Source organism: Protopterus annectens, chromosome 2.part1 (assembly GCF_019279795.1).
Source record: "Protopterus annectens isolate FY-2018-M chromosome 2.part1, PAN1.0, whole genome shotgun sequence".
NCBI lineage: Eukaryota > Metazoa > Chordata > Ceratodontiformes > Protopteridae > Protopterus > Protopterus annectens.
In genome coordinates this window covers 1,359,133,046-1,359,144,320 of record NC_056729.1, presented here as the reverse complement: position 1 = coordinate 1,359,144,320, position 11,275 = coordinate 1,359,133,046, and positions in this window count along the sequence as shown.

Genomic DNA, 11,275 nt, shown 5'->3' with positions numbered 1-11,275 from the left:
ATCTTCCACTCTACAGGAAGTATCCCTGAAAATGGATGGTTTCAAGTACAACCTTGAAAATCTAAGTGAAAAATGTCAAAAACAAACTGATGTTCTCAGAGAATTCTTGCAGCAACAACAATCAAAAACCTCAGACATCAAGACTTCTCTGTGTGATATAGATGGGAGACTGAAAGAGGAAGAAATTCAAAGCAATTTCCTTTTACAGCAGAACAACTGGCTAATCAATAAGATAGATGACCTAGAAAACAGAGAAAGGCGAACAAACATCAGAATATTTGGTCTTCCAGAAAAAACTGAAGGTGAGGACATTATTTTATTTTTAAACTCATGGCAACCTGAAATTTTGGACTTAAAAGAAGGGCTATCTAGTGGCATAGAACGGGCTCATAGAGCCATAGGCAAAGCTATGTCTGCCTCACCCAATGCTTCTCCTAGATCAATAGTGGTAAACCTTTTATCATATATTGATAAAGAGCTTGTACTTAAATCAGCGTGGAGAAATAGTCCTTTAAAATACAATCAACATCAAATAAGATTCGATAATGACTATTCTTCCAGAGTCCTAGAAATGAGGAAGAAAACATGGCCACTTCTTAAACTGCTTAAACAAAATAAAATAAAAGCATAACTTGTGTATCCTGCAAAAATCAAGATTATCCACTTAAACGAAATGAGAACTTTCAATAATTTAGAAGAGGCAACTTTTTTTATCAAAAATAATAACATAATAACAATTCCAGAGGAAATGGACTGGGCATCATCTTTGTCATTAAAAAGATCTCTGGAGAAAAATTCTTGGACTGATGTCAAGAAGAAGAAATAAAGAACTGACTCAAAAAGCACAGCAGTTACAAGTTCTCTCAAAGATTCAACTAAAAAATGAAACACACTCTAAAATAAATTAAGTGTATGTATAACATTTGATTTATATTGCTTATTACTATATTTCTCTTCATGTTTATCACTCTTTGTTTTCTTCATTGTTTTCCCTGCTCTTTAATATTTCTCTATCTCCTTTCTCTACGCTATAAATGCTTTTATGAGTTTAAATTACCTCAAAAGTAAATCTAATTGTTATATTATTAATAAATAATACTGATTAACAGTTCTGTATAGTTTTGTTCTTACTTTGACATGATTCGTTGAGATAGAAAGGTAGGGAAGGGATGGTATGATATAGAGGCATGTGAGATTGGAACGAAGTTTAGATCGTGCAAATATGTTAAAAGATTTTTTTTTTGATTAAAATATTTAACTTTAAAATAAATAATTGGATAAAAATGTTGAGAGACAATAGATAATGTCTGTTTTAAAGCCTAGTTTACTTCTAGTTCTTAAATCGGACTATTTTTCAAATTTTAACGTTCGTTGGTGAAGCACGAACATACAACATAGTTCAGAAGAGTTTCTGCGAGCTACTGAGGGCGCCAAATCATTTGCAGCTTTTTGGGCACTTAAAAAGGGAATTAACTCCATGTATGTATGTATGGATCAGTCTTAAAACTGGCTGATAATATATGCTTCTCTCTATAATGCATTTCTACAACTCAGTTTAAAAAAAAGGAATGCAAAATGCATTATGAAGGACAGTGTTTACTAGTGCACATGTTTAAATCCTTGACACAGCTTTCTGTGCTAAATCAGACACATCTTACAATTTATTACCCTGGTTATTTACAGATATACTTGTCTTGATACAGTTCAGGAATTACAGTGACTTTCTGTGATGACATGTCATGTTATGCCTAACAGGTGTTTCGTGATTAATAAATATTGGCAAGCCTACCATATATCTTTTTATAACAAAAAACTATAGGACATCTGTATTTCAAATAAGTATAAGTAGTTGGTTTTACATTCCTTACCTCACAAACACCAAATTTAAAATCATAATTAGTATACTATATTGGTCTCAAGTAAAGAATTCCCATTCCACTGGCTTAATTTGGTTTCAGATATTTTTGATATAACACGTTTTCTCTTTATCTGCTAGATTTAATCTTTAATTGATGAATGGATGCTTTTGAGCTTGTTCATCAATGTCCAAACAGAGCTCTGATATGTTAGTTGTTGTAGACTAGTGGTGTTGTTATAGCTAGACTGTCTATAGTTTTTTGGGGTCGGATGTTAGGTAAATTAGCTAGGACAGTATAATGAGGAGAATAAGCGAATACGCTGTTTGTAACAGGATCAAGATAAGTAAAAATAGGACAGGGGGAAGGTCGAGGTGAACATAGGGAATTACTCAGTATTTAATGGCATTGGGGATGTTGGCAGGCAACAGTATTGTCAATTAAATGGCTAAGTGTAAAAATATATGTATGCTTCAAGAATGACAGCATAGTAGTAGGGCAGTTTGAGACATTGTTTTGCATCACAGATGCTGTGACAGGTCTTACACAGTTTGTAACATGTCAGACAGCTAGATAGGCTATATTCATGAAAAAAGATTAGCAGTTGTAGCTTTCCCGATTAGGGATAATCACAGCAGAGTTTTGGTTAGCTGGTGATTGGTAGCAGCTCTTTATGATGCTGAGGAATTAAATTTCAACACCAGAAAGATAGATTTTCACATAGCCACTTTTGATTGTTATTTCCTAACAACTGACTGATAGAACTGAACTGATATATACATCACCATGAGTTCCTTATTGCTATTCTATAATAGTAAATGTGATGGGATTATATTTGCAAGATTCTATCTATGCTTTGCATAGAGGTGTTACTATAATGTTTATGCTTGCAAATCTAAAGAGGTACTTTATAATAGAATTTCTTGCAGATACAACTTGAACAAATTTAATCTCACAAATATTCCAAATATAAATTATTCAATTCCCCATCAGAGTCTTTACTGAATTTAGTCTTTATTTGTTCTCTGTTTGTCTTTTAATAGTCTTTGTAGGGTATGTACATTCCAAATTGCTAGGTCACATAACTACACTGAAGAAAGCATTATGCAGCATTTCTTTCTACATTACCTGTCTTTTGTTTTCTTTCAGTTTATTCTTATTTTATCATAAGCAATGTATATCACATATTCGTTTGTCAAAAATTATTCAGTCCATTTTACATATGTTATATGAGTCAGTGCCATGTTTTGTAGATTGTCGCTTGCAATCCATTTATTTGTAGCAAACTAAACTCAATTTAAAATAATGTGAGCAGACTAATATGGTCTTTTAAGGGGACAGAAGTAAGGATTCTTATTAAGATAGAAGATGAGACACATAGAACAGATGGTGCATAGATGTATCTATACCTGCTGAAATCACAAGACTCTGGGCTTGTTGTACATTCAGATTTCTTTTTCAATTTGTAAATAGCATCTGCACATTAATGGCACACATACATAGTGTCAATTATTTCTTAATACATGTAGCTGCCAATTTGTTTATGACAAAACTTGTAAAATATTTAACATTTAGCAGAAAATGCAACTAAACTGACAATAACTTTCTCTTATTAGGTTATTTACTTATTCACAGATAATTGCATCTATGTTATTAACTTTTATTGGGGAATTCAAGGTGATAGATCTCTTCTATATACCTTTGAAATAAAGTTTATAGCAAAAATAATATTTTAGTAAAACGCAAATATCTGATAATATTTGAAACAACCAGCATAAGCACTATAGCTGACTGTCTTTATTAGTTATGTATTAGTACAAGCCAACTTCAAGATATTGAAATACTATAGACATGCCATACTGTGGTCAATATTTCATGTGTTTACTCTATATATGAAGGTTAAAATAGAATATGATTCACAGTTCTGAACATAGTAATGTAATTTCTTATTATAATTTTCAAATCCGGCATCTGTAGTTTGCACATGGAATCATTCACTGGTTTTCCATGTTAACATCATCTTATGTGCAAATATAACACAGTATAACTGACACATATTCAAGATTATTAAGCATGCTGTAATAATTTCTGATTTGTGCACAAGTTGTTATGATCTTGATAATAACATTGGAATGCATTTTCAGTTTTAATAGGAATATGTATGTGTAGAGATACATATGGCATAATATAATGTTGCATTTCACACAATTTCTAAGGTGATGACCTCATGGAACATATTGTATATATTTGAGTATCGGGTCCAATGAAAAACTTTTAAAGATTTTTACTAAGTTACTTCTCAAACATATAAATTGACATGGGAAAATGCACTATAGAGCATAACAAATGTAGTAATGTTTGTATGAATATCAGTGTAATACTTAATATGGCATGATTTATGAATCAGTTCAAAGGTGCACAAAACTTGTTTAACCCATAGAAAAGACTGACTTATAATGATTTCTGATGGTAAATTAAAGTTATTTGGCATTCTGTTGTTGCTCTCATATTAAAACCACTAAGATTAGCATATCTCCAGTAAATCATTATGGAGCTTACAGAAAATTATTTGCTGTTAAGGTATGAGGGACAATCTGTTGGATTTTTTTTCATCTAACAGATTGGGAATGTATATCATTGCATGTCTAGTAGGAGTATTTTGGTATTGCTATTTTTTATTACTAGATGTAGTTGATTTTGTTTTTTTTTTTTCATTCTTATGGGCCTGAGTTGGACTACAACATATATCTAACAACAGAAAAAGATAGGAATGAAGAGTCACATGAGCAATCTATATATCAAAAGAGAGTACGGGGTTGGGTTTGAACCATAAATGTTACTGAACTAAATAACTTACATGGACTTGACATTGCTTTCTATAAATGTTAATGGCTTGAATAACCCTAAGAAAAGATCTAATTTATTAAGATATCTAAAAATTAATAAAGCACAAGTAATATTTCTCCAAGAGTCTCATTTTAATACAATTGATAAACATATCTGGAATCCAAATGAATACTTAATATTAGCCAATTCCTCACATAAAAAAAAAAAAAACAAGAGGAGTAATGACATTGTGGAAACAAAGTATTATTAATCCTCAAATTGTTTACAGTTATGAAGATAATGAAGGTCTCTTAACAATAGCCATAATAAAATATAATAGAATCTGGACATTAGTAAACTTATACTGGATTCCTGGTATGGGTATCAGAACTGCAAAAAAAAAATTTAGACTTTATAAGTAACACGTATAAAGGTAATTTGATATTGGCTGGAGATTTTAATTGTATTTTAGATAATTCTGAAACTACAAATATTAGAAACCTACATCTCAAGCCAATAGCTAAATTATTCATTAAATGGATTGAGATTCATAATTTAATTGATACATACAAATTTAAAGAAAATAACTCTTTACTATTTTCTCATCAAGACTATAGATTTAGCACTCATACTAGAATAGATAAAATTTATGTTTCACATGATTTAAACACAAAAATAGTAAATTTTAAAATAATTCATTGTCCTATTTCAGATCATAATGCTCTTCTTTTCAAAATTCAAACAGAATTTAAAAAACTAAATTTCTTAACAAGAATACCAGCCTATATTGCAAAATTAAAAGAATTTAAACCCTGGCTAAATCTAGAATTACAATTTTTTTAGACACTAATTATACTGCAGATTTAAATATAATAATGATGTGGGATACTTTAAAAGTCTATATATATATATATATGGCAAAATTATTGCATGGTATAGAAATAAAAGAAAAGAATGGGAATCAGAGTTAGACAATATACAAAAGAAGATCATAAGTCTTAAAAATAAGGACCTAATAAACAACACTGATAACAAAAAAAACAACTGAGGCTTTAAATAAAAAATATAATGAAATTCTTACTCATAAAACAAATCTAGCATTGGAAAGATTAAAATTAAATTCTTACTCCACATCACCAAGATACATGCTTAACTTAGCATCCAAGGTAAAGAAACAATCTAGACTAAATAACATTCCGAATATCATTCATGAAGGGAAAAAATAACAAAAAGGTTTCTGATATAAGTGAGATTCTTGATGCATTCAAATGTCATTATATGAAGCATTATGATTCGGACAAAAACACTAATAATCATCTAAATCTAGATTTGAAATTTACCAAAGTAATGAAATTACCTGAAAAAATGAAAATGGATATACAAAATCAAATTACATACAAAGAATTTACAAATAGTATTAAAGAAAGCAAAAGTAATAAAGCCCCTGGAATGGATGGTATTATAACAGAACTATATAAAATGTTTCCACCATCCATAACCTCACTATTTCACAAAACCTTGCTAGAAATTCAAAACAATAATGTAATTCCACCTTCTTGGAGGTATTCACTAATAACACCCATAATAAAAGAAAATAAGGATCCTACGCAATGTAATTCCTATAGACTGATTTCATTACTCAATAATGATTATACAATCTTTATATCTATTTTAGTGAATGGAATTAAAAAAATCTTTAATACACATAATAAATGAAGATCAAACAGGCTTTATTTATAATAGACATACCTATGACAATATTCAAAGAGTACTGACACTTATAGAGCATCTAAATAGACAAGATCGGGAAGCCCTGTTAATAACTCTAGATATAGAAAAAGCCTTTGATTCATTAAATTGGGAATATTTATTCAGGATTTTAACTCTATATGATTTTCCTCCTACATTTGTCTCATTAATAAAGAATATATATAAAAATAATCTAGCATATGTAAAATTAGGACCTATTACTTCTGAATCTAGAGCTATAACAAAAGGAACAAAATAAGGTTGTCCTATGTCCCCTATATTATTCGCTCTCGCCATTGAACTATTTGCTTCTTCAATTCGATCTAATACAAAAATAACAGGCATTGATGTATATGGGAAATATAACTCTAAGATTATGTTATTTGCAGATGACATATTGCTTACACTATCTACTTCAAAACAATATCTAAAAGAATTAGAGAAGGAAGTAGAACATTTTTATTTGATTTCAGGTCTCCATTTTAATAAGTCATAGTCCAAGTTCATGTTATTAAACAAAAAAGGACTTAATAATAGAAGGGAATCATATAATGGGCAAACAAGTCTCTACAATAGCTTACTTGGGGATTACCTTATGTAATAATATAAAAGAAACTATTTCTATAAATTTCAAAAATATCTCAGATAATTAAAAAAACTATATATTAAAATGGAATACATTGTATCTAACCTTTGAAGATAGACTTCAGTTAATTTAATAAAAATGATTATCTTACCAAAAATGTTATATATAGCACAAGCCATTCCTATGATACCAGATAAATATATTTTAAAAGAAATAAACACAATTTTATTAAAAAATTTTATGGTAGCCAAGTAAAAATAGAATAGCTCTTTCACATCATATCAGATCATGGGAAAAAGGAGAAATAAATTTTCCAGACATTGAGACATATATAAAAGCCTCTATAATTAGAATAATTTTAAATAGGATTGATCTTAATTATTTTTCAAATTGGAAAAACTTACACACCATCATCTACTCCAGAGAAAACTCTTTAATACATAATCTTATGCTAGACAATCAAATTAATAAACCCTGGCATATTTTATCTATAGGAATCCAATATAATATTACAAGACCAACCAACTTTATAAATAATATATTTAACACATTTAGAAAGTTTGTTATAAATAATTCAGACATAAAAATTTGAATAGAGTTAATAACTCGTTTTGGCTTTACTAAGAATTTTTCTAATAAATTTCATAGGAATATATTTTCCTTATGGGAAGCAAGAAATTGTTCTTGTTGGGAACAATGTATAGACAATCAAGGAGATATGGATGGTCAACTAATAATAAATACATATGATCTTTCACCTTCAGACTGGCTTGTCTACAAGATATTTTACTTCACTCACAAAACTACAACAGTTAGCTAATAGAAGTAAGATCTTAAGCAAAAAGACACAACTCAATAATATCAGAAATCTTCACACTAATAAGCTTACTTCAGACATAGAAGAAATCCTTAATATTTTTTAAATTCCATGTGGATCTTAATACAGATAAAAGTAATGATCCTAATGATTACAAAATTGGAAAGTAAAGAAAAATGTCACTAATAAACTTAATGGGCAACAAGTGTCTCTGCTGAATATGCCTATTACCATAACAGAAATTAAAAAAGCTTAAAAAAGGAAAATTGCAAAGCTCCAGGGTTAGATTATGTAAATATGGAATTATATGGTCTGCTTCCATTAAATATTTTAGAATTATTGATTGACATTTCCAGGATAATTTAGAGTGACAAAATAATTCCTTCCTCATATAAATTTTCTGTAATATCCCTCATATTTAAACAAGGAAAGGATAATTTAGTTTCTTTGTATAGACCTAGTTCATTGTTAAATGTAGACTATAAAATATGTATGTCCAACTTCATCACAAGATTAAGAGATACAGTAGACATATTAATTAAGATCAAACAGGATTCATAGTCAATAGATTAGCATATGATAATATAAAAAGGGTAGTAACTATCTTAGGTTTGGCAAAATAAAGGAACAGTAAATTGGCCCTAATTAGCTTAGATACCAAGAGAGCTTTTGATTCTGTAGATTGGAACTACTTGATTAAAATGTTAGAAACAATTGTATTTGAAGAACAATTTATTGGAATAATAAAAATCTGTTTAGAGACTCCAAAGCATATGTTAAAACTGGATCTTACATTTCTCAAAGATTCACTTTAAACAAATGCACAAAGCAAGGGTGCCCCTTGTCCCCTGTACTATTTGTATTAGTTATTGAACCCTTAAATAATAGTATAAGAACAAGTGAAAAATTGACAGATTCTCAATTCACAAGGATTGCCAATCTAAAATACTTTTTGCAGATGATGTTTTACTAGTTATGGGAGATTTGGATTATTCAATTGAAAAATAGAAGAGGAAATTGAAAAGTCTCAAGAAGTCTCACTGCTGAAATTTGATAATAATAAAAATTAAACTTTAGTGTTAAATTAATAGATTGTAAGTTTAAAGATAAAAATAAATATAATTGGGAAGGTAAAGAACTAAAATATTTAGGAATAAAAATCTATCAGGATGTGAGTAAGATTAATAATAATTTTGAAAAAAAAAGAATTGAAGAAGTATACTTATTAAAAAATAGAATATTTTTTTTTACTTTCAAAGATAGGTTAATACTTATTAAAATGATTACATTATCCAATATTATGTAGATATTGCATTCAATAGCTTTAACATCTGACAAAAAACTTTTAAAGAAAATGGAAAACATGTTAACTTCATTCTTATGGTATCCTAAAAAGACAAGAATCACTTATAGAAGTCATAAAAAATTATGGAAGTACAGCGATATTAGCTTCCCAGATGTAGAATCCTATTCTATTGCTGCAAATTTTAACTTTATTATACTCTGGATAGACTCAACTTACAATAGTCAATGGAAAAACATTCAGGAACAGATTTTACTATATTCTTATAAGCATATCAAATATGATACATTAGAAATATGTAACAATCCTATCATCTGGTTAATAAAATTTACCTTAGAAGGAAATTAATTTCAATCTTTAGACTCTGCATATAAGAAATCAGTTATTAAAATAGTTAAAATATGTTTTTAAAATGCCATTAATATCAAAAAGAAAACTTTTGTGCTTTCCCATTGCTCACACCTCTGGATTTAAGGAGACTTAGAGCAATTTACTGAAAAGGAATGGATTATCATTATGGTCTAATTGTTTTGAAAAAGGAAAAGTTAATGTGCAAGAATAATTAATGAAGGATTATAAGTTTCAATTGCAAGAAATTAGATGAATCTGTTAACCAGTTAATATTATCCATCAGTACAAAATTAAATGAATTTGTAGATAATATGAGTGAAGAGGAACAGAACACTATTTCCGCATGATATGAATACAAGAATGCTATCATCAAGGGTAAATTGACCTACAGAGCAAGCTTGTTCAAGTTTTAAAAGTTAATTATAAATAATAATAATAATAATAATAATAATAGTTTTGATACCAAATTCTGGAACTTTTTAGCTAGTAGTGGATTGAGTGACTCAATAAATGATATGAATAAAACTTTGTCACTTAAATTAGTTAGTTAAACTTCTTCAAGTTTATACTGGAAATATTTATGTGAAAATATATACATAGAATGTTTGTTACTCCATATAAAATATTGAAGTATAGTAAATTGACTTATTCAGTTTGCTGAAGATGTAGTAAAGATATAAAAGCTGATTGGACACACACACATTTATGGATTGCAAAAAAATGTAATGTATATTGGGAAGAGACAAGTATGTGTTTAAGGGTTATGGTCTGATACTTGTTCTATAACTAGATCAATAATACTAATGAATGTTTCACTTCCTTTATCTGTAAAAGACATACAACAAAAACTGTTCTGGAGTCTCTGGGGAGTAGCTAGAAAAGTTATTACAAAACATTGGAGTTCGAATTCAGTAAAATTTAACAGCACTACTATGTAAAACTGGAAAAGAAGTGATCAGAACAAGATCTATAAATCATGGTAAGGCTATTCGGTGGGATAAACTGAAATGTTGAAATACCAGGACTCTTAATGTGTTAATTGTATAAGATGACCTTGATGATTCAAAGTATTCCAACATTGTTCATAGGTTCATAGGTGTGTACTAGCCTAATGACCGTGGAGCCTTTACAAGTCTAGCCCATAGAAGTGCCCTGATATTGTACCGCCCGGCATCATATTGTATAACAGTATTTGATATTGAATTTCTTCCTTTCTGTAATATATGTTGTAAATATGTTAAATTAATAAAATGTTTTCTTAAAATAAAACAGTTAACAGCAATCTTTCTAAACTCATGCATATTATCCAGATGCTCCCTTATTTTCTCTTTATGACTCTGCACTTGTACCTCTTATTGTTCAGTGAGATTCCCATTATTCTGCAGTACCTCTAAATAATTATTGTTACTTTTTAATCACAATTCTTTTTCTTTTATTTCCACCCTGTTTTTAAACTCTACTTTAATTTTATCCCACTCCCTAACTATATTTTCAGGAGAAAGTTCTATCTTTCTTAATAACTCCCAAATAATTTCCACTACCCATTCCTTAAATTCCTCTCTTTTTAACAGATAGGAAGCACCAGTGTCTCATTTTTATTTCATTACCCTGCCTTTTTATTTTAATTATTATTGGACTATGATCTGAAATAGTTATTGGATGGGTGTCAAAACATTCAATTATAAGCTCATGTTCCTGTAAAATATAATTTCTCTCCAGCCTAACCCAGTTTTTGTACCTTGAGGAATAATATGTAAGTTCTCTCCAAACTTCTACTATGGAATTTA